The 26388-nt window shown below is 48.5% G+C and overlaps 1 protein-coding gene across 4 annotated transcripts in view; it reads right to left on the bottom strand.

The window, feature by feature from the left end:
- The window catches only part of Snap25 (Synaptosomal-associated protein 25kDa), a 294533-nt gene that overhangs the window by 267363 nt on the left and 782 nt on the right, over nt 1-26388 (bottom strand). The window lies entirely within an intron of this gene.

Raw genomic sequence — 26388 nt, forward strand, 5'->3', positions numbered from 1 at the left:
ACTCCAGGTACAAAGGCAGAAAACGGCTCGTTCCTCGTACCGTCCATCTGACCTTCAAGCTCAGCCAAGGTCAAGCCAGCGCCTCGCGGGGTCGCGCAAGTGAAAGCGTCTAAACGCTCCCTCGTTCCAAGTGTGTGCATGTGTGTGTGTGGGGGGGGGGGGGGTGCGAAGAAGGAGAAGGAGGGAAAGAGTACGGGCACGTGCAATAAGAAAATGATATCACGAGGAGATACCTGCGTACAAGTTCGCGTCCACAGCGCCAAGCAGCGTCTGTGTTTTATCTGGCGATGAAATTGTGCGGGCGTTCACTGCGCGCTCTCTGCGCAAAAACCGAGCTATAGCTCAACGAACTTCGGTTAACTGCGTTCGACCATGTCATTTTTTTTTCTTCAATGGTCACGACCTTTCCTGCGAACACGCTTTTTTTTTTCTTCTGAATTGAGGACATGCCGCACGCAGATAAAGCGCCACAACTACTTCAGCTGACAAAGCGCACACCTCGGGGATGCGCAGCGTATACACTGAAGCCCGACCACGGTGCCAGCTAGTTTTTCTGCCAATGTGGACAGCATAAGCATCGCGTATACAACACATCCGCACCGTCGGTTGCGAAGATCGATTACGCAGAAGCGAACTCATGTATTATGGAAAAGGCGAAGACCGGCCAGTCCGTCCTTTGCAGCAAACGGAGAGGCGTCCGCGGTCGGGATAACAGAGAATGGAGGTCGGTATAAGAACTCGGCTTGATTTATTGCGGCCGCGCAATGTCAAATGTCTCTTCCGTTGCGTACACCGTTTCATTGAGGTGCAACATTTTCCCGCGGTATGCGCTATACGTGTTTGCAAGACGCGCGCATTACACCTGCCCGTCATGCTCCGCAAACTCCGGTCGTCTCTGATAAGCGGCTGCGACAAGGGCGAACTCGACAGCGGATTTCAATCGCTGCGCAAAACTGGTGGAACCTCCACACGCTCGACGTCAAACCTCGACATGTATGGGGCCCCGTACTGTATTCTCATTTTAGTGGTTATAAAAGTAAGATTAAATTTGTGGGGATGGCTTATTTTGATGACAGTTCGAACAAATGTTCTTTGGTTCCTCGGGCTTGTTAAGCTTCTTCCCGCTCCTCCTGAGTCGTGCGGAAAAGCCAACTTCTAGAACTTCCGTCGCAATTTCCGAACAATCATAAAAAAAAAAAAAAAAGCTACCAGCACTGAAAACAGTAAGACAGGCGGCAAATAGTACCGAGCGGCAAACACTATTCGCGAAGTATTCTAAGTTTCGAGTACCCGCGCACATTTAGTAAGTAACCTTTTCACACTTAAAGGAGTACTGACACGAAATTTCTCGCTTTCAGTTTTTATGCTGTAAAGAATACCTATGGTCCCAGTAATTACGAAAATCGAACCGAAAGGCGTCAGCCACCAACATATAATTAATTATAGCACGTTTATTGCAACCACTTTCAAATTCGGTCGCCGCGCGGGAAAATGGCCGTTCGAAGGAGAGCCTGCAAGCGGACTGCCTGACGTCACGGTCTCCGTGACGTCGGACCGTGACGTCATGGTCTCCGTGACGTCAGGGACGTTCGCTGCATCGTCTGCTACGGATTGCACGCGGTTCACACTAAAGCGCTGGACACATGTACGATTTGTACACTCGATTCGCATGCGACTGATCGTTACGACTGTCACCACGACTAGTCGTACGCGTGAATTTGAGACACATGACCCGATGCGTGCATGCGATGCGTCGTCGGCGTCGCTCCGCCCACCGTTTTTGCTCCATGGTCAACTACGACTATCGCTGAGCTGAATTTGTAGATCCCGCGCGTTTAATCGCAAAAAATGGATAAAGCAGGCAATCGTGAAGCGTTTCCTGCCTTCGGAAACAGTTCGCGCACACGCCGGCCGCGCCTGCCAGCTCGGACACTCAGCGGCTCGATCCGGCGCAGACCACGGTAGCAAGACGGTAGCAACCGCTTGTCGCTGCTCTTCTGAATCAATCTGATCGTTAAAATGAAGTTCCACATGCGAGAAAGTAGGTGTTAGTGTGGTGAAAAATTGTGCTTGGGATTGTTATCAGGGCTTATTTTAAAAGCGGCGATCAGATATCTGCCGCGATGCAAGCGTATACGCTGACCGGCCCCCCGCGGCGCGCGGCGGGCGGTGCGCCGACCGGTCGAGAGATGTCAATACCTGCGCGGAAACGTGAAGTGCGCACTTCGCAAGCCTTGCTCACAGCGGTACCGCAGCCAAGCCAAACCTCCTATCGAAGCGAGACCGCCCACAACAACAGCGCAGGCTATCGCTTCCGGTTCCGGAAACAACTGTATGACGTCATGCTGAATCGGCCGCAAAATCGCGGATAGCCTGACGTCACACCCTAAGCGATTTCGCTAGTGCTGCCGATTTGTAATAGTTCGCGGCCAGGGCAATTAAAATCGATTTTTGATGCGTTTCCAGCCTCGGATCGCTCCAAAAATTTCTGTGGGTAATCTGTACAAACTACTGAAGCCAATTATATCGTTATTTAGGCCTCTAAATTTGGTGTCAGTACTCCTTTAACTGACTTTTGTTCAGCGATAATACGCAGAGAATTCTGTGAACAGCGAGCGTCGGCTGAACTGCTCTTTCCCCTATCCCTTTTTACCCCTCTCCTCCCAGGGCATCTGGCCTCCTTACCTCAATAAAGCGATTCCTCTATCTCTCTCTCTCTCTATGCCTCACAATTCCCTATTTATTCTCCGATGCCTGAGCTTTCTATCGGAGTCCCGCTGCTAGGAAAAGCTTACATACTTCAGGAGAGTCTACTGCACGCGTTATACCTTAAAATTGAAGAAATTTACCAGTTGGGGAGAAGGGGGGAGCGTGGTTCAATCCTACGTATTCAGTCCCAAACCTGGCTGAATTGCTCAGCACCCAAGCCCGACCGGCACCCCTTCCCTTACCGTTTAAACCCATAATCGCAAACGTGCGGTTCGTAATAGCCGCTCTCTCTTATGGTCACTAAAAAGAAAGGTCTACTGGAAGTGCTCCATATGTGTTGCCATCTTCGACAGACAAAAAATGTTAATTGTTCAACTCCCTAAACGAGAGTCGGTAAAAATGCGCACACGCCCCAAGGGCGCCGGAAGCACGCCCGGGAAAAACACCATTCTTGGTGGCGTTCCCGAGTATACGCTTAGAGCGTTAACGTTTAGCTTAACGGCGGCGTTATGCGCAAACGTCAGCAGCACGGCTCGCATTCCGAGATGAGGACCGGTGGCGGAGCGTTAAACGTGGCGCAATTAACAGAGGCGTGTGTGTGTGTGACATTTTGCGTTGTTGTTGGGACGATCGACTAGTGCGCTGATGCCAGTTTTGCGTCGGCAAAACGTTACGTTCGCGGAGACTACTATTACTCAGTTGGCGAGTGGGGGTCCCTACGGGCGGCGACGAGCGCAACGTCGAGGGAAGTTGTAACAGCGAGCATTTTGCGCGGCGAAAACATTACAAGAGGGCTCTCGACACGCGCGCTGTTAGCTCCCAGGAGGAACCTGAACGCTCACTTTACTTTCTGCGTCGAATAATGGGACCAGCGCCAACTTTCAATAAGATCTACTAAACCAGAACACGTAAAATGAAAAAAAAAAAAAAAAAAAACACTGCACGTGCAGGGCCAATAAAGGCGCGCTGTTTCTATACTCGGAAAGCCACATTTCCCGACTTTGTTACTTCAATTAAGACCGCTCGTCAATTTAACTTCCAAGGAAAGAAATCACGCCGTTTGCGTGTTCTGTTTCAGAATTTCGTGATGGCGCTCCATTTGTCCCTCACTACGTACGTGTGTACGTGTGCGCGTGTGTTAGTCAAACAATCCACGCGTAAAGAGAGATTTCCGTTTATATACTTTCCATTTGCAACACCGCGTAAATGTAGATCAAGCCAGCTATAGTGAGGCTACCCTCAAACATCTAAATTCCCAGCAAGCCCGGGCCCCTATAGTAACGGCTCCAGCATAAAAACAAGGCAGGTATGCGGCGTTTCGCAACCAAACCAACTAAGCGTGAAGTTTCCATCCTCCAGGTTGCATAATTTCTTTCATAATGCCGTCGTAGAGAATCGTTTGCATAACAGCGCCGTTTCGTATTACGCGCGGATGAGAGGAGACGAGGAACAAAAAAAATTCCCCCGCATTTCCCCGAGGGGGAGAATGTGAAAGTGCGAATGCACGGTTGTCGGCCGGCTTGCGGCGCTTGCGCTCGGCCCCCGCAGCCCACTGCCTCGCCGCCTTCTCTTCCATCTCTTCCATCGGGTTTGTAGTATCACGTGTACACCACGCAGTTATCAAGCCGCTATAACGCCGCTGAGTCGCCAACGCACGCCGCTGACGACGTAGTTTGAATGCGTTAAAGATATAAGGCGCGTCACTAACACTGATATCAGCGTGGCGTCCGTGGCTTGGTCGGTAGAGCGTCGCGCTGCGGCCGCAAAGTCCTCGGATCGAAACCTGGCGCCGGATGCTGTTTCTTTTTTAAATATAGAGGAGCACTGCGGACGCCGCCGCCGCCGGCGGTGGATGGTTTGGGGTCGCTTATAAAGTGCATTCGCACTTAAAATAGATGAGGGCAGCCAAGCGGCAAAGCCCCCGTATATGGCGTACCCGGAACCAATTTTGTGCACAGGCATCACGCGACACGTGTGAATTTTAGTTGTTTTTATATGCATCCCGTTTTCTATATATTTAAATGTCAGTATCGTATATGGGCCGAACTTCTTTTTTCGAACATTAGCGTTTGCAGACCGTTTGGGACGTGCGCATGATAGAGCCTGCAGCTTTACAAATCAGAGACGACGCGGACAGCGACGCACGTACGGAGCCCAACTGAGAAAGCGCTGCAAATTAACTTGTAAGTTATACACACGCCCTAAATAAACGACTCACACGGTAAACGTTCGCCAGTTCAAGAAATTATACCCCAGGAGAAACCAACCCGGCTGAACAAAGGTCTCTTTACGCGCTTTGTTGAATTATCCCGTTCTGCTATGCCGCAAAAACAACGGGCGCAGAACAATGTACTACAAGGGGGAGGGAACACGTTCCTTTGCCCTTCTTGCAGGCTGAAATATTTTAATGCGAAAGCTCTATTATTCCAGGAACAAAGGAAGAAAACGGCTCGTTCCTCGTACCGTCCATTTGACCTTCAAGCTCAGCCAAGGTCAAGCCAGCACCTCGCGGGGACCAAGCTTTAAAAAAATTGGTGCAGCTTGCACTATATATAGTGGGGCAAGGCTGACGAAACAGCGGAGTTGGGGGTCGACCTAGCGTCTTCCGATTTTGCTAAATTTTGCTAGGCTTTGCTAAGTTTCGTTAGACTTCGCGATGTCCTTGCTATAGGCTAGTCTAAGTGTTAAAGGCCGTGAGGCAAAGTGTAGCCGGGTTTTACGAAGACATTCCGTTCCCCCCCCCCCCACTCCCTGACAGCGGGTTACTACGAAAAAGAAATTGGTGTGGGCAGGGCATGCATAATGCGAAGGCAAGATAACCGTTGGTCATTAAGGGTAACAGTGGACCCCAAGCGCGGCAGGGGGTGGCAAAAGGTTAGATGGGCAGACGAGATCAAGAAATTTGCGGGAATAACTTGGTCGCCGTTAGCACAGGACCGGCATAATTGGAGATCTATGGGATTTGTTTTCCCATCACCGTCAGAAGAACAGCCGCCGGGAATCGAAACCCCCCAACTCGAGGGAAGAAAATGGACAAAGAAATGTAGAGAAAATTTCGGGATTTTTCTACTGCGTACGCATTATCCATTCCTACGCCAATTTTCTTCATGTTGAGCTTTTTCTACAGCCATTATTGCCTGCGAGGGAATTAGGCTACTTTTGCGTTCTATCGGGCTACTTTTCGGCAATATTTGGGGTCATGTTTCATCTGGACATTTTTTGCTTTGTGGTTGCTCTTTTTACAAATGATCCACATATCCACTACCGAAGCGATTTATTGTGTTAACATTGCCAATTATGCTTTTTCTGCAGCTACGTACAAGACGTTGAACGGCTGGCACTTTTCCGGCTTTTTTTTCCCGCGTTGCGGTTTGCTTTTCGGTTCTTTTTTTATTATTATTTCTGTCTTACGTAGTGTTAGTGCACTGGACTGGGTCACACTGCCATATTTTATTTCATTAGTTCATTTTCTGTTCTTTCCTTTGTTTATATTCTTTTTTTGAATTCCCTTCAACGAAGAATTTACATTTACGCTATTAAACTAATTAGATGAGCAAATACTTGCCTAATTAACAATTTTTCCGCAGATACAGGGCGTTACACGGCTGGTGTTCCTGAAAACCCGGCAACGAACGCTTATCCGTAAAGCAAAACAACGAGATGTTCCTGCTTTGATCATTAATTGTAAAAAAAAAAAAAGAAAAACCGAGAGCCCCGAACGTCACTCGACAAACGCCTGAATAGAGATAATGAAACGCCGCTACGCTCAAACAAAACCCAATTTCCCCTCAAGGCGTACCGTAACGACATCCCAAATCAAAAGAAAGCGCCATAAAGCCGTGGAGACTCGGTTAGCGTGATCAACATGGCGGCCGCACGACTCCCGCGCGATCGAACGTTACCCAAAGAAGACGACAACAGGCACGGCGCCTCTGCACCGCGCATAACGGGATACTTGCCGCGAGAGAAACGAGCGAAAGTACCCAAAAGGGAACGAGAAAGGCGAAAGAGTAATGGCGGTCGCGAACGCGATCTCCTCCGAGCAGCGCGAACAAGACGCGGCACGCATGAAGGGGCCGCTTCTAGGCGACGCCAGGCAATGCACGACGAGTTGTTCTTGCGCGCGAGGGTAACGAGACACGCGAGGACGACGGGAACAAAGCAAATAGGTACTCGACGATCGCGCGCGCCAGACATAATAACTCCGCCCGCCGAAGGAGGCGCGCCGTCGTGTTTAGGCTTAGTGGGATCGATACGCACACGCAGGGGACAACACTGCAGACGGCGGGGCATGCATGCATCCGCAGAGCACGGACCGACGAGTCAAGAATAAGGAAGGAACACACTGCCGGAAGAAGAACGGAGAAGACACGGCATCATCAACGAGGCAACAGCGCTGGCTAGGCGGGAAGCGAAAGCCACGTTCCCCCAAAACCGCTGCGTTGCCAGCACAGAGGGCAAACATCCCGGCTGGCTTATAGTTGCCGCGGCGAATACGTGAGGAGGTTTTTTTTTTTTTCCTGAATTTGGTTAGAGTCGGCAACGGTTCGGACAGCTACCGCCCATGCAAGCGCCGCACGTCTGTTCCAGCCAGCAACTGTCTTCTCCCGCGAAGTGTTTTTTTTTTTTTCGTTTACGTTGTATACTCACCAAACGTTAAGTATAGGGGCTAACGTTAGGACACTGTTTTTAAGAATGCGCATACAAGACTGGGCAAGCCGCGATACATGACAAATCACCTGCCAAGTTCACCAAGATGCGTTGAAAACAAACCCACATACTAACCCTCCGGCTGGAAAACCACGCGGTTAGGGCCGTTAATTATTCTGGTAAAGGACAAAGCAGCACCGACCGTTGTGCGTGTATGTTTGATTGATTGTAGGGTTTAACGCGCCGACGCAACGCAGGCGATGAGGCGCGTCGTAGTGGAGGGCTCCGGATTAATTTTGACCACCTGGGGATCTTTAACGTGCGCCGAAATCTAGTACACACGGGCATTTTTTTGCGCCGAAATCTCGTACACACGGGCATTTTTTTGCTTTTGGCCTCCATCAGAAAAGCGACCGCCGCGGCCGGGAATCGAACCCGCGACCTCGTGCTCAGCAGCGCAACGCCTTAGCCACTGAGCCACCGCGGCGGGTATGCGTGTGTGGTAGAACGCAGTGTATGGTAGAACGGTGTTTTAGTGCCGTGACTGAGACGACGGTTACGACGACGACATTAGACGCCGACAGCCGGAGCCCCTAAAACTTCCCCTCGGAGTTCTAACATTGAAAACGGGGCCAAAATGAGGTGGCGGAGAAGGAGGGAGAAGAAGGATTATAACTTCTACCGAAACGAGGATACCACAACTGTGAAACACACAATGCCGAAGAAAGCGGGCGGGCGGGCGACTTATTATACGCGTGTGCGTGGAGAACGGCGCTTTGGGCGGTCTGGAACAACTATACCGCCCCGCTTTCTTTCGTATAAAACCTCTCCTACCAAGAAAGCCGCCGCAAGGAAGCTCTCGCCAAAATTTGGCGCAGCCATTTAAGAAGGCGTATGGTGGTGGCACGGAGGGCGCGTTATTCCGGAAACCGAGCTTTTCGAGCGCAGATGGAATCTTCGTGTTCAGCCTTTTGTTGTTGTTTTCCCTGTGTGTGCTATGTCGGTCCTTTGAACTGCTTTAAGTGTGTGTTTTTTTTTTTCTTTCGGCTGATGTTCTAATGCAGTTGTTCACGTCTCTTTTCTATCACCGGGAGCATTTCAACTTCCTCGAGCATTTCTAGCTTGAAATTTTATTTGGCGTGTGCCACGCTGTCTGTTGCGAAGAGGTAAAGACTTTCTTGCTCTTCGTTCAACACTGCGAAGACCGGAATATATCAGGCAAATAGCTGTTGTGAATTTCTGCCGATAATTCTGCAGAATCGGATGACCCAGGACAGGAGTTGATGCCTTCGTCCCGCAGTCAACATAAATAGGATGGTGATGATCATGATGATAAAAATAAATAACAGGCCCATACTCTATGGTACCCGTTAATACCCCCCCCCCACCTCTCCTGAGCCACGCCGATCTTCAATGCAAAGATCTCAGCGGCTGCTTTCGCACGCAGTCGGCGCCACTTTGCAGGCGATCATCATCATCTCCATCATCACCGCCGGCAATGTCATAGACTGAGAAAGGACTTAGGCCTTACACGACAGTACCTTACGCGAGAAGGAGCAGCCGGCGCTCCTATAAGGCGTCAACCTCTCCTATTTTTTCGCCATGCAATAAAGAAGAAGGACTTTAGCACCGAGTCTGCGTCCACAGGGGACGTTTATATAGATTCTGCGGCCGATATCGAAAGGCGTGAACTTGCTTTAGGCATGCTTACTGTGAACGTTTAATGCCAATTCAATGCTCAATGCTTAACTAAGCAGCCCATTGAGCTAAGAAGCCGGCTTGCCAGAAACGCGGAGCGAAAATACCGGCTCTTGAGCCGCCATTGGCTACGAAGCGTTCCGCAGCGCGTGCCTCGAGGAAAATGAGCGGGGCGCGTGCCTCCGAAACAAAACACAACGAAAAGAAGCGCGCGCTTTTGGTCAATGTCTGGGCATGCGCAGAGCGTCCCCTCACCCAGTGGCGCAGCAGTCACCAAGGATGCACGTAAACGCCCGGCGAAATTTAATTGAACACCCAGCTGCGCTCAGTTGGGCATCGTTTCGAGTTCACAACCCACAAGAAGTGCTTAAAGTTTCTAAAGCAAAAGCTCTACTACTCCATGCCTCGCAAGGTCATACAACGCGTCGCAACGACCTTGCGCCATCACAGCGTGAGTGCGGCAGGTGCGACATCGCGCCACGTGACCTGCTTGGGGGCGGCGTCTCGACGCTCGATGCTGCGGCGCCACGCAACTAGGCGAGGGTTAACGGCTGCTTCACCTGCGCTTGGCCTCTCAGTTTCGCCACGGGTGGCGCGCCGCTTTTGAATTGTGCGTGGGCTTCAGCGCAAGCGACAGGCTGAATGCAGTTATTTAGCAGCCTAACTTTCCCGAAAAACTGTGCGCACAGTCTTCGCAAAGCAAACCTTAAACAGACGTTTCGATCGCCATAACTACATTTACAAGTGTTAATCCAGGCCAATTTTTTTTTTAAAGATCTATGTATACTATTGCTTACGCTGAGCCGCTCACGGCTTTCGTCGCCGCTGTACACGCAAAAAAATCCCCACACATCATTCACTGTACTCGCAAACCAAAATTAAATTTCTTTCGAACGTATACTCCGCGTAGAAAACAAGCAAAAAACGAGAGCGACGCCACGGCCTTTGACGCCTCCCGCTCGATTGCGTTGGAGGAAATCGACCAGGGAGACGACAGGGCGACCGGGCGTCGCTTTATGGGCCTCCATTCATCAACGATATGGGGCAAACATCGGGAGCGGCGAGCAACGCCGTCAATAGAAAATTCGCTCTGGGGGGAACCATCCTGCGACGCCTGTTAGGCTACATGTACGACAATACGTCCCATCGATCGCGCTGTACACGCAGCGCGTGGTGGGGTCAATTCTTTTCTGCCACCGTTTCTCATATGGTGCCAAAGCGACGCACTCCTTGTTTTTTCTCTTCCTCCCTAGCGGATCCCCCCCCCCCCCCCCTCTTCCTCTCTCTTACGTTTAGAGGATGACAAAGACTGGATTGCGAAGAAAGCAAGCAGAAAGTAAACGAAGCAATAAAAGGCGTAGCGCGGTCCCGCCTATTATAGAAATGCGAATGCGTTGTGTAGCTCAGACGTAGCTTCCGGGTTGTCTGCCCCTTAAAGGAGCCATGAAGACAAAATACAGGTTTGGTTTATTAGAAAGACTGCTTAGTCCCGATAACAATGATACCAATATAATCGCAATCTTCTAACAAATAACGGAGATATTAAAGAAAACGTGTGAAGCCGTGGGGACCCCCTAGCCACAATTTCCCGCAACTTTTTTATGACGTCACAGAACCTTGTTTGTGCGATTGGCGGCTGCCTAACTCGCCTGTCGCGACGACACATGACTGGACGTCTGTAATGGGGCCTGTAGTTCCATTTGACCGCATCACTTGAATGCTAACGTGCAGTTAACGCACTGAAAACTATGTTGTATTGTTGACCCGTATGACGTCATTCTTGTTCATAACACGTCACTGTGGCGCAAAATTTAAAAGTTTTTAAATACTTCTTGCTTTTTTTTTCGTTAACGAAATATCTTTTGTGGCTGTAATGGAGCTGAGTGAGATACTGAATCCTAGTTCTTTCAAATGAAACCAAGTTGTATTTTCTCTTCATGGCTCCTTTAACTTTCCCGGCGATTTTACAAGTCCGAGGCTTCAGCCGCGGCCGTGCTGAGTGTGGAAGTATGTAAAACCCGCCTTCAACCATCGCGATGATCCTCAGTGCTTAATTTAAAAAAAAATAAAGAGAGAAAAGAAAAACCAAAATTGTGGTGGGGTTATGGTCTCAACCGTACGGTCGCTGATGAAGTCACTTCCTTTATAACACACCCCCCTTTCAGGAATTCTTGGAGCGCTGCGCGCGGCCTTTTATAAAGCTATCGAACTAAAAACTATACAGGCGGCTGAGAAAAGGAAATTTGCGCTTGTTCTTTCGTACTGCAACGTGTTTCCTCCAATACTAAACGATTTGTTTTCTACGGGAGTGAACGCCCCCAAGCGTGAGCGTGCTTCGCAGAGCAAATTAACTGCCTGGCGAAATTTGCAGCACTTAAAACTTGAACTGAAATGCCCCTATATGGGTGCGCAAAGAAAAATAACTATAAATTAGCAGCGACGTCAACGTTATCAAGTTCGCACGGTACGAGAAACACTTCCGCTCCGGTGAAAAGCGCTGCACTTAAAGTGGCGCTGCAGCAAACATAAAATCACCCGTTCATGGCCGCGACCTTCCGCTATGGCGAGCGAGAGCAGATTTCGGTCACACATGACGTCATGACAAAGGGGAACCACTGGTTCAGACAGGTCGTTAAGAAAAACGCCAAGAAGGTGGAGGGGAGGCTATGTACGTTCACGTTTTCTCTCAGCGCGAAACACCACCTCTTGGGAAAGCGCAACTTTTACCGAACGGCGCGGAGGGCTTGAATTATTTACAACGACGTTGCGTGATCCTGGAACAGCGACGAAGCGACAAATAGAGAAACGTACAGGGGCACTAGCGGACGTACTGAAGGAGCCACGAAGACGAGACACAAGTTTGGTTCGTTCAAAAGAGTGCTCTGCCCGGCTAATGACGACGCTGAGTTTAACGCTAACTTTCAACAACTAAACTACATATTGAGGAAAACAGATGTGGCGAATAACTTTTTCGCCGAGCCCTCGTGACGTCACGGGAACTTTACTCGGGCGAGTGGCGGCCGGCCACAAAGGCACCGCTAAGAAACTTGACTTCGCAGTTTTAGTGCGACCTCCAGTTCGGTTTCATCGTCTCTCTTGAATGCTAACGCGTACTTAAAGCACGGATAGCTGTTTTCAGTGCTCCCTCCATTGTATCCCTTCTGAAGCCATGTAGCACAAAATTGGAAAATTTTTCAGCATCTAGTTTTTTTCTTTGGTTAAAACAGCGTCTTCGGCGGTGTCAGTCACTTGAGTAAGTTACCAAAGGCTCTTTAATATAAACAAGGTTGTACACTGTCTTCGTGGGCATCTTAAGTCCATGGGCTGGACTCATAATAAAACATCTGGTGTGCGTCTGCGCGCGGGCGACACCTTAAAAATGCGGACCCGCAAGAATTCCGTAATATATCCGCAACAGGATTGTGAACCCGTCCCCATCATTTAAAACCAGAAATTTGCCAACTCCTGTCTAGTGATCAACGCTTCCCGTATCCACATCTCTATTACGTAACATTAATTCACAGCCATCGTATTCATATAAGTTACGTAACTTAGGCCGATCGCGAGTAGGGGCCATTGTAACCACTATCCAACGCGTTTCCCACAATAGCACAAAAGTCCTCCGTTCAAAAGCGAGCGAGCAGAGATGCGTATTAGTTATCGGCCTGAAGAACATGCCCAGCATTTTTCCGGTACAAAAAGCCTATAGCGCTACGGAACCTATCGTAACACCTTAGCAGAAATATGATATTTCGCACAGAGCAACAAGCCGATTTGGATATAAACACTGGAAAAAAGTCTCGCACAACAATACAGTTTTTGTATAGTTTGTTACCACACTGCCCATACATTTCAATGAGATAGTTTCCATGGCTCTAGAACCTGGCAGAGCAACGTTGTAAACTTGCAATTATCCCCGCAGGAAGCTTTCGCTTTCAGTATTAGCTGTGCAGAAATTCATTACACTACGTGAGTAACTCCAGAGTAATAACTCGTAAAAGAACTGCAATGAATCGAAATGCCGCACCCGCGGCCGCACCTCATTCGAACGCGAGTAACTGCACCAGTGAATTCCAAGAAAAAGCCCGGAGGCAAAGTGAATGAAATAAGACAAAATGACAACAATGAATACGCTGCATAGTCAATACTCAAAGAACCGATAAAATAGCTACACTCTCGCGCTTTTCCAAGCAGGCCGGATGCTAACCAGGTGATAGTCCAACAAGGCAACAAGGTGCGTCAGCGTACAGCGACAAAATGGGATGTTCGCATCCATCTGCGCGCAGCAAGAACGCGGAGCCAGAAACACGCCTATAATGCGCACTAAGCAGCTACGTCAGCGGAAAACCCATTCGTATTATCGAAAATCAATCTCGTTTACGAGCCCCGTAGAAAGCCTTTTACACAAGCGTTCTTCGCTCAATAGGCCTATTTCAGAAGAAAGAAAAAAACTGAAGTCTTTTTTTTTTTTTTTTTTTGTCGTCTGCGCGTCGTCGCGAAGCGTCGTCTGCAAAGGAGCGGCGGTTGCAAACGCGTCAGCTGCACGCCGTTCCCGCCAATTCTCGCCGGCGGGTCTCGCGCAAAATGCGTATAGCCAAATGTGGAGGCTTACGAAATACACTCTCATAGTGGTATATACTAGAGGGAAACCTGGCGCCTGTGTCTACAATAGCCGCGCTTCTTCAACAAGCGTGCCATCGGTGTACCGCGGAGAACCGTTCCACCGTTTCTCGGCATGCATGGCTCTCTCAAATGTTGCCTGCGGCTGAAGAAACTAATTTTCAACAGCTTGAGTTCCGTCCGTGCCTGGCGTCACTCAAAACTCGGCGCAGCAAAGTGGAGAGGAGGAAAAATGTTAGGCCAAGTAGTGGAATGGAAAGGGGAGGCGAGGCAAGGAACTCTATATTTCCATCCCTATACATTGGGTTGAATGCAGGTCACATTCCCCTAAAGAGTTCAATATTATCCCCAACCCATTTCTTTCCCCATTTTCTTTAAAAACGAACCACAACCCTTACCCCCTCACGAGCAGGTGTGCGGAGCGCACGCCTCAAGAAAGAAACGGTTGCCGTGGTCGGAGACGAAACTGGATCACTCGCGTTACGAAACCGGCGTCTATCCGATTTAGATATATATGGTCGCATTCGGGGCGCTCAGCATTTTTGGGGGGTTCGTAGCGCGGGCGTTGGCTTTGGACTTTGGCTTCGCACTTTGGCAGCTTGTACTTCAGACTTTAGGAAGGTGGCTTGTGGACATCCATTTGACTTACTTTGCACGGAGAAGACCACCAGCCCCGCTGTTTCCTCCGTTTTCGCATGTCGACTGCGAAGGGGCCGAAGTTTTTGAACGATAGATGAAGTTGTCTTAATATCGTAAAAATGTCTGAGAAAAAAATCTTTCTCGGCAATTTTTGAAAGCATCTTACAACTTTATCAACAAAAGAAAGTTCTTGTTGCGGTTAACGTCAGAGGCCGCAAGAATGCACGTTGCAAGCCAGGCCAAGTACGAGAAGAACGCTTCCAGCTGCTGGCAACGCCCATGACAGCACGCGGCTCTATATAGACACAGACCTCCCCATACATTCGTATGAAACTCAGTGGTTTAGGGCGCATAGCTTTATACTAATGTATGCTAGAGGTAAATGTGTCGCTGCATGCGTGCCGTAGTGGGCGCCTCTATGGCAGCTGGAAGTGTTCCTCTCCTCCTTGGCTTGGATTGCCACATGGCTTCTTGGCTCCTGAAGCCAGAATCAACAAAAAAGGGTAACTGTTTTTCTTGTTCGTCGTCTTGCACGAAGCTTTTGAAAAATTATTGACAAATAAATATTTTCCAGCTTCACTTTTCCATTAACGAAACAAATTTCAAGATTATTGTCACAATTATATTGCATCATTTTGCGGCCATACACAACTCCTGAGCTTGTTCGTGGGCTGAGCCAAGTAACGATAGAACGCTTCCCCGGGGTACACGCCGGCACGCCTTCTAGTATATGTTAGTACGGAACTGTGGAACTACCATGGAACTAGGAAGTACGGAACTGTGGCTTAGCTAGGGGGGCTGCGTGCGAGGTCGGCAGTGGTGATAGCGGTCCGCGTCGTCAACGGCAGCGCGCGACGCCCTGGCCTGATCCCCGCTTGATAAGCCGCGCGTCCAACGCATACAGCTACGCCAAGGACCCAAATCTCCTGCGTACAGCCTCGCGTCGTTCCATCACGCGCGTCTCTCCGCCGGCGGTCCCTTTTCCCACTCGCTGTCAGTCTTCGTTGCGGACTATTTTGAACCGACACACATTCGCTCGACAGCAAAGGCCCCGTGAAAGGGGGCCACACCGAAGCGCGAAGCCGGCGGGATTTATGAGCCCCGATATAGCTGGTTGCGGTGCGTCGTGTGCTTTGAGCGGTTAATGGAACTCCCAAGCGTCTAAAGAAGGGAGAAGTGCGATGGAATCTTCTTGTGACCGCTCGTTATTCTTCTGACTCCGCAAAATCAGAGCGTGCGAAGTTGTCGGGCGTGCGCGCGTATGCCCACGCGGGGGCGTGTAGCCTGTTTGCAGATATATGCAGGGGCTGCCAGCCCGTTAAACTGTGTGAAATTATATGCCGATGTAAACATTATTCTTATTATTATTATTATTATTATTATTATTATTATTATACTCTACAAAAACAAAGGTCATGTCTTATAGCAGGAAAACGAACCGCACTTTATTTTGCTACAGTATTAACGGCGGTTACGTGTCTAGAGTTGAAGAGATCAGAGACCTCGGCGTGCTTTTCGACAGTGCCTTAACTTTCTCACCTCATGTCACTCAACTTACTAGGCGGGCGCTACGCTCTCTTGGGGCTGTATGCAGGTTTTCTCGAGAATTCCGGTTTCCTTCTTCATTCCTAAAACTATTCAGAACGCTTTGTATTCCGCAACTAGAATATGCTTCTGTCGTTTGGAATGGAACCTGTAGTTCCAACTGTCAACGTATAGAGCGTGTACAAACCAAATTTTCATCAATATTTAGGCATCGTTTTCCTTCGGAGCCTATCCCTATAACTGTTTCTCTAAGTTCCCGGCGGACCCACTCAGACCTTCTTTTCATGTACAAATTGCTTCATGGTATTATTTTATGCCCGGAACTACTTGAATCAATCAGTTTTCGCGTTCCACAAAAAGCTACAAGGCTCGCCCACCCTTTTAAAGCAGCTGGAGCTCTCAGCACACGTTCTCCTCTTCAAAGGATGCAGCATCTGCATAATGTTCACTCCGAGAAGCTCGATATCTTCCAGCGTCCTCTTCGGGATTCTTTAGGAGTTTTTGGCCGGGTTGTCAGCTCTGACACACTAGGTTCATCTTGGCAGTGCTCTTTTTCTTCACTTATCGTCCTGACGTGTGCATTGACTTCACCGAGCTTGTTCTTGTTCCTGGTTATTCATGTATTGTGCTGATACTGCGACTGTAATTATCGTAGAATTTTTCTTTTTCTGCCGTTTTTATCATTAAAAGTTGCCATATTCACTTCATGCGTCCATTTGAACTGAAAATGTACGCTTCCAGAATCTTGTAAAAACTTTCTTCTTTTCACTCATCCTTCCGTATAGTTACGCTTATTGTGAGATGTCTTCTTGCAATTGACCAGACATTACAGTTTCTATTGATTGTGTAATGTTGCCTAAAATTACACTATGGCATTTTTACTCTTCTGTGAAGTTGTAGTTTCTTCTTATTTTTTGCTCACTCACTGTTCTTTTACCAGCTGTTGATGCATTTCATTGCGGTCTTATACCTTTTCTGTGCGCCAGCACGACTTGATTGTGTAAAGTCGGTTGGATTGCACTATTTTATTTCTAATCTTCTTTGCCGTTTTTTGTAGGTCTTTATTTCTTTTCTTTTTTTTTTTGCTCACTGAGTGTTTATTAGCAAATTGTTGATGTACTACAGTGCTGCATTTTCCCCTCTGAGTGCTCCAGCACGAAGGCCTCCGCTGTTCCTGGGCACTATAATAAACATTGATTGATTGATTGATTGATTATTATTATTATTATGGTTATGATTATGATTATGATTATGATTGATTGATTGATTGATTGATTGATTGATTGATTGATTGATTGATTGATTGATTGATTGATTGATTATTATTCGTGCACTGGAATAAGTTCGGTATGTCTCACTGCAATGCATTACTTGTTTGTATGAGCAGGCGCTTCTAAGTGTGTGTGTTTGTGTGTCAAAATGTAGTTTTCTTTGTATAAAACCATTCGTATCCTCTTATGTTATTCCTTTGTAGAAATGTACATCACGTCTCGTACGTTTTTGTTTGTGTTCCCGTGCGCCAGCACGAAAGCCCCCAGATGTTCCTGGGCACGAAAATGAGATTGATTGATTGATTGATTGATTGATTGATTGATTGATTGATTGATTTTTACTATCATTATATGTACGAACTACCGACGTGCTTCGTCCAAGTTTAATTAGACTTCCGTGCTCTTACCATCGAACCACTCCCTGACTGGCAAATCCAACATTCACCTATAGACTCCGTTATAGACAAATCGAACAAAAATAGACGACGTCGAGACGTGCAGTGGTTATACACACATGTAAATCATTTTGAAAGGCTGAAATAGCCTTCTAGACAATGCAACTCGACAAGGGCATGAGCGCACAATAACACCTTATGCAACCCGTAACAACTGCTTTAAATATTCATTCTTTCCACGAACTATAAACGACCGGAACAAACTAACCAACACCGAAGTTTTACAGCCATCCTTAACATTGTTTTCTCCTAGCCTCAACAACAGTGTTTCCACTAACACGCCAATTTATCTCTGTCCCCACAAACGTTGGAAATTTTTTGTATATTTTGAGTTGCTTTGTGCGTACTTCTGTTGGTGTTTTTATCTGCCTGCTTTGAAAGTTTGTTTGTTTGCATATTGAGCATTCATGTAATTCATATAACCCACTCTGCGAAAATACCTAGCAGGCACTGCAGTATTCATAAATAAATAAATAAATAAATAAATAAATAAATAAATAAATAAAAATACATAAAAAACGCCCCGTACGGAGCAAAAAACATGCTGTGCTATAAAAAAAAAGTCGGGGTTATATGTTATTCTCAAGAAAGTACTGAGAGCGTAGGATACGAAGAAGCAGTGTCTTTTAAATGCGGATTGATTGATTGATTGATTGATTGATTGATTGATTGATTGATTGATTGATTGATTGATTGATTGATTGATTTAACGCGCCGGCGCAATGCAGGCGATGAGGCGCGCCGCAGTGGAGGGCTCCGGGTTAATTTTGACCACCTGGCGATCTTTATAACGTGCGCCCAAATCTTGCACACACGGGCGTTTTGGCTTTGGCCCGTTTTGGCGTTTTGGCCCGCTGACGTCCGTCACGCCAGGCGAACGTTTGCCGCAGGGCCGACAGATGGCGCCACCCCCTCGACGGCCGTCCAGTGCGCGAACTCGGCTCGTGCGTCGGGCACGTGTCCGCCCCCTATATATGCACCGATCAACTACCAAACCTCCGCGGGTCAGCTTCGAGTACGTACATAGCGCGGCTAAGCTTGAGTGGCGTTGCGAGCGACCCCCGCCTCTGCGCAAGGTGGCCGCCAGAGAACCCACGTCAGCTCCGGTATTTCAGCGGATTTTACAGGCGTGAAACTGATGGCTCTGATGTTTTGTTACCGTTGCTTTTTGTTGCGCTTGCCGCAGTTCTGGGCGACATCTTTTGTCTTTACCTTTGATGTGGCCTATTTTAAATGCCATTTCCACTCCGTCTTTCGATCGTTAGAAATTTGCTTTCGCAAAAAACAATCCAATGTGCTTGTTTAATGAGCAGAAGGTGGGTACTCTCGGTGGTGAACTCCTGTTTAGCCTCAAATACACCCGAGGCTTTCTCCCCGCTGAACAGTTCTGACAAGCCCAAGCCACGCCACCAATTTTAGCAGTTTGGGAAAGGTCCTCCTATTCATTCTTCGGCTTCACGCTGTTACGACAGAAATGCATTCGTAACGGGCTCTAAAAACAGCCTAAAGAAAATGGGGAGATGCAAAAAATAGAGGCGAAAAGCGCGCCAGTATTCAGCGCTTCGCATATGCAACAATCGGGTGACTTCTCGCATTTCGAGAAGCACACGCAAGCCGTCCATCTGTGTCCGGAGTTCGGGTAGACGCATCGACCCCTGCATATGGACGCGGAGGCAGAATGCGAGAGGGTGTACGTGCGCGTTTTTATTTCCCACCGAAGGCAGACGCGAATGCGGAGACTGACACGAGAGTCGCCGCACCTACCTTTTCGTGCTTATGAAATGTGCGCGAAACGAAGCACCCTGGAGTTAAACAGGACTGCTCCGTCCCCCGACAACGTCCAATGTCCTGCTTCTATTTTAGAGTTCGCTTACTATACTGGCCGGTAATGAGGAACCTCTATCTTTTCTTTTTCATCTATGCCGTCAGGGAGAGCTGACCGCAGGTTACTCATTGCCTTCATGACCACGCGGGAAGGGCAGCCCTTCTTTACCTAGACGGCGTCGCCGGCGTGGCCATTGAGGCGCGAAAGCACGCCACCACCATGGCTGGCACGGACGTTCTTTTTTTAGTGTTTTTTTTTTCCTCTCCTACCCGTGCATGCTGTGCGCGTGTGGGCCATGACGAACCCAGTTAGGACGCAACAGAGACGACTGCGGAACTGTCGGACACTCGGATAATCAATTAGCCGCTTTACCCGTTGTTTTTCTACCCCGGCGAAGCCAAGGACACATGCGTTTTCGAGCAGTTGCAGACCAGCCCCGGAGGTGCGCAGCGCCGCCGTTCACTTCGCTTCCATCAAAGTGCGATCCCTCGTGAGTTGCACTGTCAAGCGGCTGCGGTTGGCAATTACCAGTCTTAAAATCCCATAACCCACCTTTTACTCAGAGCGACCATCATACATTTTTCGCTGCGGGCTGAAATGCTTCCGCGCATCCGGTTGCCTCACCTCTATAGTCCTTACTTGCGGACGTTCTAATAACTAATTGGAAGGAGCGCTCAAGATAGAAGCACTCATGACTGCTTTGGTGGGAGCACCTATTTCTAAACATTAAGCTATTTGGTTTAAACGAAAAGAAAACGAATGTCATTACGCTGTAGCTGCAGCTACAGCGTAATGACATTCGTTTGCGACAAAAAGATTGAAGGGAATGCTGCTTCTGAAGACAGCGAACTCAGGAGAGCCACTAACGAAAGGAGCAAGGACTGCGTACTTAGAACAGCAACAAATACAACGATCTGCATCGTCGCCTTCGCTACAGTGTTCACGCAAATGACTGCAAAGCGAAAAAAAAAACGCCTTCTGGAAAGGTTGTGACGTAGAGAATGAAAGGTTGCTGCCCGCAAGATTCGTCAAACAGCTCACGGAAGGGAAAACCACTGTTGGCACAATACTGTTGCTCGCAAAAACAGGCAAGTTTCAAGAGTAAAGCAGGAACAAGACGTGCAAACATCCTTCACGGCTTGAGACGTCGCGTGACGTCATCGCGAAGAAAGCGCGGCGCGCCAGATGCGAACGCGGAACCGGGCAGCGGGTCGTGTGACGGCACTCGATAAATACGGATCGGAAGGTTGCCGGGGCGTCGTCCGTAGCCTGAGCGCAACGCGGAGCCCCGGCAGTTTTCGAAGGGCACGAAAGACCGGCGCCCGCAAGCGTGTGCAATAGTGCCCTTGTCCTCGACATCGCTTACAAGAAGAAATCAAGGGTTTTCGTGGCAACTTTAACACCAACGCGAACGACAGTGATTTGCGTCAATTGTTTACTTGATATGTTCACTAACACTGGTCACTAAACATCGTACCTGTGTGACTGATCAGAGATATATCCTCACGGGAACAACACGCTCCTATTTTCCGCCCAGCGCACCGTAGCAATCCAACGCCGAAAAAAAAAAAAAAAAAACTTTGCGCCTGAGGAGGTACCCGGCCTACTTCGTCGGCGGACAAGTATGGTCGCTTTTTACCCCGGAGCAGCACCGCGGTTCACGAAAAAAAAAAAAAAAAAAAACAGCGCGGACAGCTCCTGTGGGAAAGCCTTACTCGCGGTCTTCACGTGCAGTGAACGGACCACAGCTTCGACAGAAACACCGGCATGCGTTAGAGGATGGAGCACACATGCGTCGAGGTGGTGTTTGCGGCAGCGTCACCGTGAGAAAGTCTCCCGGCGCGACAGTCAACACAACGCCGACAAGCTCCAAGAGGACATGCCTGCGCGGCGGCCGGGCGAAACTGGTGCGAAATGAGGTTATAGGAGCGACTCAAACGCTTGCTACATTTAGCGTTAGTTCCTGGCCGCCGAGGACGCATCGTGCAGTGCATGGCTGATGCCCAGTGTGTTTGTGTATACGTTCCGTTTACCCGAAGACGGCGGTCTTGTGACCTCACAAAAATGCCCATTCTCCGACAATGCGTTGGTGCGGACTATAAGGACAAATAATCACCACAATGGAGACACTGATAAGATAACGGCATCGACGATTTCGTGCAGCTTGTGCGCGTGGGGATTTTACTTGATCGCGGACAGTGACCAACCACTGTTGCCGGAATTCGTACGATTTGTTCGAACTCTAGCGTTAATCTTTCCTGGCGCCCTTAAAATTAAAAGATCGCGTATTTTGCGAAACGTCGGAAGACAGTTCAAGGAGACCCCAGCGCACCTGCCCCGTATACCTCGAACCGGGACTGAATAACCGCAGTTTGATCACCCGAGACGGCTATAGATCCTCGCGCAGAGCAACAGCACTGCAGGCGAACCGCGTGAAACGGGGACATTGAGTACACAAATACGTACACGCGCATTGCGTATACACATATGGGAACCCCCAACCACAATTTACACGACGTGGCTGCGTCCTATAAACCAGTCGCGTATATACGTACACGCACCCAGCTGGCGACGTGTCACCGCTAACTCGAAAACACACAAAGCGTGCGAATGAAAAACAAACAACGCGTGCGGTTGACGAGGAAGGAACGGAATGACGTTGGGGCCGCAGAAACAAGACGCAGATGAGACGATTGTGCATATACTACGACGTAAAATACCTCCCAACCGGCACAGGTGTGCGTTCCAGTAGGGAGAGGGGGCGAAGTATAAGATACAATCGCGGTCGATTGTTCTACGCGCTCACAAAAGGGCCCTTCTCGGCAGCACCGGCGCGCCGCGCGCCTATATACGACCGGCGGACTTCCACAGCTGCAACTAGAGACACGCCGGTCTGCTAGGGAATGGAATTTCGGAGTGAACGTCAGCGAGCGGGCAGCGATTGGCTCAGCAGAAACTTCAGTGAGCGACGGAGAAGGCAACGTGTGTGCGCGTGCGCGTCAGTGCGAGTGCCTGCATGGCCGCGGGAGTGATGGTACAAACAAGGTTGAAACGTGCAAGCAGCGACTGCGGCGAAGGATATGTGGCGGATCAGGCGGTTCCGAAGTGGCCGCTCTTTACGGTGCGAGTTCGGTCGCGAATTCGGCGATGCGATGAAACAATACCCCTTTCGCGGGGCGAAACCCATTCAAGGCGAACATGCCGAGTGTTTTCATCTGACTAACCCCCCTTTTCTTCTTTCCTGTACATGAACTGTTCAATTCATTACCAGAAAAAAAAAAAAAAAAAAAACTGGACGATACCCGTGCGACGTGGAGAGAAGGTTTGAAATAAGCAAATGTGAAAATCCCGAGCGTTCAAGCGTACATTTCGCACCTACGAATAGCCGCAGCAAGGGGAATTCCGAAGCCCTTCCCGACTAAGGTAACTGACAGTGACGAATGCGACAGCGCTCTCTCGGTTCCATTGTTGGAAGAAGAGATGTCGCGTCTTTCCAACTGATTTCGCTCTTTCGCCCTGCTCCGTCTTGTCTGCCTCGTTAGAGTACATACACAGCCACACGTCCCCAGACAAACCAAGCGCCTCCTCTTGTCTCACTTCCTCTTCAGCTTCAATTTATTACGCTGTCACTCTCAGTTAATTCGGCTTGTTTCTTAAGAAGGTTATTGTACTGCTCGTTCTACATTCAATGACTCGCGCAGCCGACGGCTTTAAAGGAGCCATGAAGACAAAATACAAGTTGGGTTTATTAGGAAGACTGCGTAGTTCCGATAACAATTATACCAATATCATCGCAATCTTCGAACAAATTACGGAGATATTAAAGAAAACGTGTGAAGCAGTCGCGACCCCCTAGCCAATTTCCCGCAACTTTTCTATGACGTCACGGAACCTTGTTTGTGCGATTGGCGGCCGCCGAACTGACCTGTCGTGACGACACATGACTTGACGTCCATAATGGGGCCTCTAGTTCCATTTGACGGCATCACTTGAATGCTAACGTGCAGTTAACGCACTGAAAATTATATTTTATTGTTGGCCCGTATGACGTCATTCTTGCTCATAACACGTCACTGTGGCGCAAAATTTGAAAGTTTTTAGATATTTCTTGCTTTTTTTTTGCGTTAAAAACATCTTTTATGGCTGTAATGGAGCTGAGTGAGATACTGAATCCTAGTTCTTTCAAATTAAACGAAGTTGTATTTTCTCTTCATGGCTCCTTTAACCAATCCCACACAGTTTACGGATGAGCTCAGCTTAATAGAACGCCCCTCGAGGTGATGTTTTGTACCCCCCCCCCCCTCCCTTATCCCTTCCCATCTATCCAGCGCACGATGATCAACCGCTCAATATAAATAAGAATTGTAGGATTTAACCCGCCGAAGGTACACCTGGGCTTTGAAGGCTTTGAAGCGCGATATAGCGGAGGGCTCCGGATTAATTTCGACCCCCTGAGGACCTTTAACCTGCGTCTCAATCTCGACACAAGGGCGTGTTTAACTGCTCAATCTTTCCGGCGCACAGACGGCCGTCAGAGCCGCCTTTACTACAGCAATATCCGCGCAGTCTCGCTTCAACGGTGCTAGTGAGCCTAGTGTATATCTCAAGCCACGCGCACAGAGATAAGTAATCGAGATACCAGACGCTATCTGTTGCTACCTGGACACGTCGGAATACGTCAGCCCGGACCGCGTGGGGAAAGCCTTCGAGCCGGATAGGGCGAGCCAGGCGTCCCAGGAACGCCCCTACTGCACTTTTTATCGAACCAAACAAAAGGACAGAGAGAGAGAATGATCAACAAACTCTAGTCACCTGATTCGACAGCCTTCTACGACAAACAGGTTAGTCGCCCTCTGATCGAACACGCGTGCAGAACGATGTTCCGAGATGCACGCTCACTGCGTGACAAGCTGTGTAGCAAATATATCGATGGCGTGCGTTCTGTTCGCATTTGTCAACGCCACAGCCCGCCCTGCGCGCACAAAATGCACGAGTGAACTCTGCAAAAATGATAACGGGTAAAATAAAAAGCACCTTCTCCTGTCAGTACACGGACTGGTCGTAATTTCGGTCACGCAAGACTGTGCGGCAAGAGAGCTATGAAAAATTGGACGGCGATCGAGCAAACACGCGTCCCATCTCTCCCCCCTTACCCGGATGGAAAAAAATGAAAAGAAAGAAAACCAAGTCGAACCACGGTGGAGAAACAACAGGTTCACAAATGGGTCAGCGAATCGAATGCAGCCAAGGGTGATCCGGCAGCCATAAACAAGCCGCGGAACGGTTCGACGAGCACGGTACGCAGCCGAAAACTCGACAGAGCTCAGAGAAACTGCTTTAAGCACTAGTGCTCCTTTGTTGTTGTTTTTTTTAACACGACAGTGTTTTATTCCGGGATACACGAAGGTTTCTCGGACGTCATATCCGTCACGGAAGTGACGCCAGTACAACGAAGCAAGCGGCCTGGAAACGGTGCACCCCTGTACACGCGGTCTTCTTGGGGAAGCAACCTTTAGCACTAAAGAGTACGTTATACTTGCGGTTGTTCGTTTTCGGGTTTTATATTTTAACACGAAGCTGTTTTACGCCACGATACCGTAAGATTTCACTGACGTCATATCCGTCACGGAAGACGCCAGTGCACCTTTACCGAAGCGACCCGCCAGCAGGACGTCCCGCCAAGCACACCTACAAGACAGCCGCTGGCCCGCAAATCATGCTCAGCTGCAGATTTCGTTTCACATTTCACTTTTGTGTTTTACCGATTCCCGTAACAGAGGAATCAACCATAGTTTTTTTTCTCACTATAGGAAAAACAGGGCACTTCAGTTCCAATAAGTAGAAATATTAAGACACCCTGCAACAATGCTTGCTGGTCAAAGATTTTAAATTAAAGGGGTCTTGAAGACAAATTAAAATTTTCGTTAATTTAGAAAGAGCTAGCTTTTGGTAGCTCACTCTGCGCCATTAGCCACGAAAAAATGTTTTCTTAACAAAAAAAACGGAAGTAATAAAAACATTGATATTCCGCGCTGCAGTGAGGTGATTTATTTATTTCTTTATTTCATAATAACCCGAAATGCCGGAAGGGCATTTAATAACCCGAAATGCCGGAAGTCAAAATTTCATTAAAACAAAACAAAACAATAAGGGCAAAAAATACAGTGCATCGCGTACCAAAAAGAACATTCGCAGAGAAGACAAAAAAATGTAGTTCTGGGAGCACCGTATCAAAATTGATACAACGTCGCACGCTCGTTTACTAGCCTGCGGAAAAAAAAAGATAAGCAATAAAAAGGAAAACTAATGCACAAATGGGGCAGTGAAATGGCGTTAGGTCCGAATTTTTCTGTTTAGAAAATCTGTAAATTTCCAGACATTTGTTTCGATGACAATGTGTGGTGGCAGATTATTTCATTCTATTGCGGTTCGAGGCATGAATGATTGAGCAAATGCGGGTGAACGACACGTGATGCGCTTGACCTTGTGTGGATGATCACGACGGGGGAATATGGCTGAAGGCTGACACATGAAATAATTATGAAGAGACGCATGATAGTAAAGTTTGTGAAATAGTGTTAAACGAGACACACAACGACGATAGGGTAAGGCTTCAAGCCCGCGGCGCGATTTTTAATGCTGTTACACTGGTGTGACGTGAATAATCCGAATAAATGAAGCGCGCAGCACGGTTTTGCAGGGATTCCAAATCAGTTGTTAGGTATGCTTGATGAGGATCCCATATGGCTGAAGCGTACTCTATTTTAGGACATTAATGATATGGGCAGTGGTAACGTAATATGAGCCCGCTCTAAAAGTTTACAGTCATCAGGGTTTTAACTGCACGTTAGTATTCCAGCGATACGTTCAAACGGGACTAGAGTTAATCCACAACTTTGTATAGCGCAAAAAAACGGACCAGGACAGGAGGAGGCGACGGGCACAAGCGCTGCAAGAAGCCACACTACAATTGCCC

This window comes from Haemaphysalis longicornis, unplaced genomic scaffold (genome assembly GCF_048455015.1).
Source record: "Haemaphysalis longicornis isolate Haplotype H1 unplaced genomic scaffold, Haemaphysalis longicornis Haplotype H1 scaffold_8, whole genome shotgun sequence".
In the NCBI taxonomy this organism is placed as follows: Eukaryota; Metazoa; Arthropoda; class Arachnida; order Ixodida; family Ixodidae; genus Haemaphysalis; species Haemaphysalis longicornis.